The following is a 5,648-nucleotide window of genomic DNA, read 5'->3' as shown; positions in this document are numbered from 1 at the left end:
GCTCCGCTCCCTTCCTCAGGACCGTGAAGAACCAAGAGACATCAAATCTAAAATGGTGTCTACTAACATACATTAAATAGCCCCATTGACGTCATAGGGACCATCCCTCATGAAAAAAACGAGCGGGAAGAACACGTTGCATTAAACCATGACGTCTTACAAGCATTTGCATATACAAAATAATGAACACTGTGTACAAAATCACATGAAAAAATTACCCCATATTATTGGGGTAATACCCTATCTGCGCTTCTTTTTCCACAGCTCCATCAAGGATCTTAAGATGGGTCGTCATTTCATCTTCAAACAAGACAACGACCCAAAGCACACAGCCAAGAAAACCAAGGCCTGGTTCAAGAGGGAAAAAATCAAGGTGTTGCAGTGGCCTAGTCAGTCTCCTGACCTTAACCCAATTGAAAACTTGTGGAAGGAGCTCAAGATTAAAGTCCACATGAGACACCCAAAGAACCTAGATAACTTGGAGAAGATCTGCATGGAGGAGTGGGCCAAGATAACTCCAGAGACCTGTGCCGGCCTGATCAGGTCTTATAAAAGACGATTATTAGCTGTAATTGCAAACAAGGGTTATTCCACAAAATATTAAACCTAGGGGCTGAATAATAATTGACCCACACTTTTATGTTGAAAATTTAATAAAATTTAACTGAGCAACATAACTTGTTGGTTTGTAAGATTTATGCATCTGTTAATAAATCCTGCTCTTGTTTGAAGTTTGCAGGCTCTAACTTATTTGCATCTTATCAAACCTGCTAAATCTGCAGGGGGTTGAAGACTACTTGTAGGCACTGTAGCTTATAATCCTCTCTATAACACCGCAGATTCAGGAGCAGAGGCTCTATGCATCCACATTGGGTCCAGCTCCCAGACACGCTCCCTCCATGACCTTAAAGGGAACTTGTCACCAGATTTGGTGACTATAAGCAGCGGCCACCACCAGTGGGCTCTTATATACAGCATTCTAACATCCTGTATATAAGAGCCCATTGAACATAAAAATCACTTTATAATACTCACCTAACGGGCGGTACGGTGCAGGCTGGTTGGATGGGTGGCTCCGTTCTCTGGTACCAGCGCCTCCTCTTTCGGACATCTTTGTCCTCCTTCTTCTGAAGCCTGTGTGCATGACGCGTCCGATGTCATCCACAGTAGCCGGCATTGAGGTCCTGCGCAGGCGCACTACAATACTTTGATCTGCCCTGCACAGGGAAGATCAAAGTGCGCCTGCGCAGAACCTCAACATTTATACACAAAGGAAATAAATGTGTACAGTATAACAAAAGATGGGTAATTGTAATAATTTTCTAGGAGAAATACTTCATTTTCTGGAACAATTTCAAGGGTCCCAACATTTTCAGCCAAGGCTGTAGATGCTCCTGATGCAGCCATTGGGCCAAAGAAAGGTGGAAGAGACTCGTGGTCTTGGTGGTTAGGTTACTATCACAATTCTGTTGTGCAGAACATTTTGTATTGTTCTGCTATGCTTTCCTGCAGAGCTGGTATATGTTGCCTATGATGCAGAACATTTTGCAGGACGACTGTGACGTGCCCACGGGGCCTGGGATATACTCATCACCGAGCCGGTGTGGGAGAGGGATGTCACGGCAGCCTGGCCCAGTTCTGTGGTCCCATCGGTGTCAATAAACGATGAAGGGGTTGGGGATGTTGGGAGTACTTGTTTTGTAGCGCCACCTGTGGTATGCGGCCATGGGGAAAGCCGCCACTGTGAAGGTTCTCGCTCTTCTGGAGAGGATGGTAATGCAGCTCAGGTGTTTCAGCTCTCCACAGGTAGAGCTTGGCCCCAGGGAGGATGATGGACGTAGTAGTCTATGGCGTGGGGCGCCGGCAATGATGGGGACAACACAGAGGCTGCGGTCAAGTTCTCTTTACTCACTTTTATGTCATCACCTTTGGAGTGCTGATTTCCACCGTGATGGGTTGCAGTCGATCCCGGATAGTTCAGAGGCCAATACCGCAGTGTTGTGGACAGTGAGCCCTTCCTTCTTGTGCCTTGTGTAAAATGAGTCCCTGTGACCTGTAGTCCTTCAGAAACTACTGTCATGAATTTAGTTCCCGTCCCGTATAGCAGGCAGCGCGAGTCCCCTGTTGGGCTGAACCATGATCCTGACTCCTGGCTCTATCTGCTGCTGTGCCCCGGGATCTTAAGATGGGCAAAGGGACATGCAATCCCCCTGCCCTGCGGATTATGATGGTGAGACTTGAAGTTTTCACGACCATAGGGCTCCGCACCCTGTCTGCGCCGGTCCTGATGGAGCAATCAAGCTCTCCCCTCAGCGACCGTGTACTGAGGAGAGAAACTGTTCTGTCTGAGTGTGTGTGTGTGTGTGTAACCTTACTCCCCAGTGTCCAGCTCCACCCCCCAGGTGCTGAACTAGTGATTGGGAAAGTCCCGTTCCCATGACAGCCAACCCCCCACTAAGCTGTGTGTCAGTGAAACTGGCAGACTCACTATTTTTATGAAACTCACTAGCTGGCTGTGTATGATGAATTGTGATGTACACCGGTAAATGATCTCCTCCTTACCCAGGATGAATACTGTATCTTAAGTGAGGCGCAGTACCCTGTGGCGACTGAAGCCTCAGGGGCGCCACAAATGCTATGCTGGTTGTTTCACAGCACTGGGTTTCACGCTGGTCCTGGGAGGTGCTTTCTCAGATGCTTCTCGTTCCTGGTGATTGCTTCATTAGGGAGTGTGTTAGCTCAGGACACCGCCAGTCGTACTTCCTGGTTACAGTAGTGCTGATGGCTGCCATGGTGCTCAGTGTTCCTTGGTTTATTACCTCCGGACTGCAGTTTACCCATCTCTGACTGTCCTCCCCTGTTTCTGTTGTGACTTCCCAGCTTCTTACCTCGGACTTCCTCCTGACCGTGTCCTTCGCCTGCTCCCTGTATCTTGTATGTACTCTCCTGGAATCCTGACCTTCGGCTTGTACCTCAACCTCATCTCTGTCTGTCCCCCCATGTACTGTCGTGTCCTTCTGGTTTATGATCCTGGCCTGTCTGACTACCACTCTATTTACTGCGTACAGTAGCGTCTAGCGCCACCTTGTGACAGTCATCACAGTTACCATCTGGTTGTGCAAGTGTTGCTGTGAGGACGAGGCCCTGGAGTGTTGGTTCAGGAAGGGACTGTTCAATCATGTAACGGGTGCTGAGGGCATGAGGGCCTGAAGTGCTTGTGTAGACAGAATGGGTCTCTCATAGCTGCTAAACTCGCTGTTGACATGACGTCAGCGCTGCAGCCAATAGCAGACAATGGGAACAGCGGAGGAAATTGAGCGGTGGACCGGGGGATGGTGAGGAAAGCACTATTTTTTGGAGGGGTGATGAGTAAAGCACAATTTGTTTGTTTTTCAAAACAAAATGCTGGCACCCTTCATCAATCTGGCGAATTTGGTGGCACTATTATTTCTGGACACTCAAGAAAACTGTTTAGCTAGGTGAAAAAAAGTTTCTAATCTTCAAAATAAATCTGAAGGACTATATTGTGAACTGTTTTCTTGGTGCAACTTGTTCCAAAAATTGTCTCAGTAAATGTGCCCCAATTTCCCTGTCCCCAATGCGAAAGCCTCAAAATGGATTTTCATCCGTTTGGTCTCATTCTTACTTCCGAGATTTTTAGCATAGCGTTATTCATCATTGTTTTGGATCTGAGTTTCTTCATTGTTTCATCTGTTTGTCAGTTTTATTTTTCAAGATTAAAAAAGAAAAATCTGAAAAATATCTTTTATTTATTGCAATTAATCATGGTCAGTACACAAATGAAATTCTGATGCTCGGGCAGCCGTCCATCGCCCACAAGTGAAAAAAAAGGGGTTATTTACAGGGGAGAGTTTGTCAGTGACACAGCCGCTGCCTTGGTCTGGGGCACCCGGGGCTGATGGAGCGGGGCAGCAGGATGGTATCCCCTCCACGGGTAGGGGAGGTGTTGTTCCGGGGCCCAGGTGTAGGTGGAGTGCTGGGACGCAGTCTGCAGGCTGGACCGGATGATACCGGTGTACTCACTGTTTTGAATAAAATCACACAGAGTCCAGATAGTAAACCAACTGCCGGATACCGGTAGCCTCCGGAGGGGTGTGCTCGGGTCCCGCACACCGGTGGATAGAACAGGGGCCCTTCCTCCTGCACTTTGGTATTGTTGTCTTGTGTGTTGACTAGTTCGCATAAAACGGGGTAAGTCCGCTCCCGATGACTTTTCCGTGGGAGCTGTGGCCCGTGAGAGCTGACCCATGGGATTTTTGCAGGCACTTGCAGACGCCCTATCCCCCACGTTGGGTTTCCATCTCGCTCTATCTGGGCTGTTAGTGGGACAAGACTTGGAATCTTGTCCACTGCTGGTTAATTGGAGAGGGGCTTGCAGCTGTCCTCGCCCTAGGGTCTAGGTACCCCGACTGTGCATGGCCTCCGGACCGGATTCCCACTGTCGGCACCGGTGGGAAACAACCCTGCCCCGGCCCACTTAAGGTCTCCCGTCACTGGATCTCCATTGCCTGTGGCCCTCCTCTGCCGTCTGCCACCTAGTCAGCTCAGGTAGTCCGGGAGCTACAACTCCCGACTACTTCACTCCTCCCACTTCCACTGTCTCCACTCAACTCCTCCACTCAACTGCACACTGTTTAACTGTTGTTCCCTCCCGTTGACACCTCAGAATCCCTAGGTGGGCGTCACCATCTGCCTGGCCCCGCCCACTGGTGTGTCTCTATAGTCCTGGGGGGGTGACTAGGCTTTTGTGGTTGGTGTATATACCTGTGTGGGGTTGTGTTGGAAGGCAAGGAGGAGAGAGTCCTGCATCTGGAAGATGGATGCAGTCTGCTGTGGCAACCTGATTTTGTCAGGGCGTCACAGGGTATTTCGGGTCTCAGCCCTCATACCACCAGCCATAAAAAGATCACTTCCGGGGCCGGGTAGGCAGGGTTTTTCCATTTTGTTTTTGGGTGATCCAATCGGTTACCCCCAGTGCGAGCCAATCCAACACTGCAAGCAGCTCGCACTGGGATGAGCGTTGAGTGTACCGCAGCACAGCCATACTCACGCGAGTAATTATCATACGTAAAGCACCCAAAATCTGTTGGTTTTTTTAGTAAAGTCAGTTCGGTATGAACAATGAACCTTGGGTTCGCTCATCTCTACTCTGGATACCTTTAGACGTATGCAACAGAATATTTTCCAGCCCGTAACACAAAACAACATGTCGTGCACTGTCATACAGTAGGAATGTGTTTCTCTCTTGGTCAGATCCTGAAAAGTTCTCTTTCTGGACTCTATTGAGTTGAAATAAGACCCAGCTCATTTCCTGATTTTCTTGATACCTGAATGCCGGCATACTGGGCGTCTCTTGTGAAAACTATGCTCCCACGGCATCATGATCTTATGTAGTCCCTGGTGGCCAGCCTCCATGTGATGTCATGGTATTTTTTTGAAAATGTTCACATTTTCTACCACTGAGCACCACAACTATGACCATTGAATGCTCACCATTTGCCTTCTACTCTAGTGTTTACCAGAGAAGCCCAAGATATCAGCATCTGAGTGCCAGGCAGTGAAATCCACATGGCAACAAAAGTGAATATCAAACCAGGGTAGTGCACACCACTGTCCTCATCTCTAGT

The sequence above is a fragment of the Anomaloglossus baeobatrachus genome, chromosome 11 (assembly GCF_048569485.1).
Source record: "Anomaloglossus baeobatrachus isolate aAnoBae1 chromosome 11, aAnoBae1.hap1, whole genome shotgun sequence".
Classification (NCBI taxonomy): Eukaryota; Metazoa; Chordata; class Amphibia; order Anura; family Aromobatidae; genus Anomaloglossus; species Anomaloglossus baeobatrachus.
The sequence above is the reverse complement of the archived record's forward strand: the minus strand, read 5'-3'. Positions refer to the sequence as shown.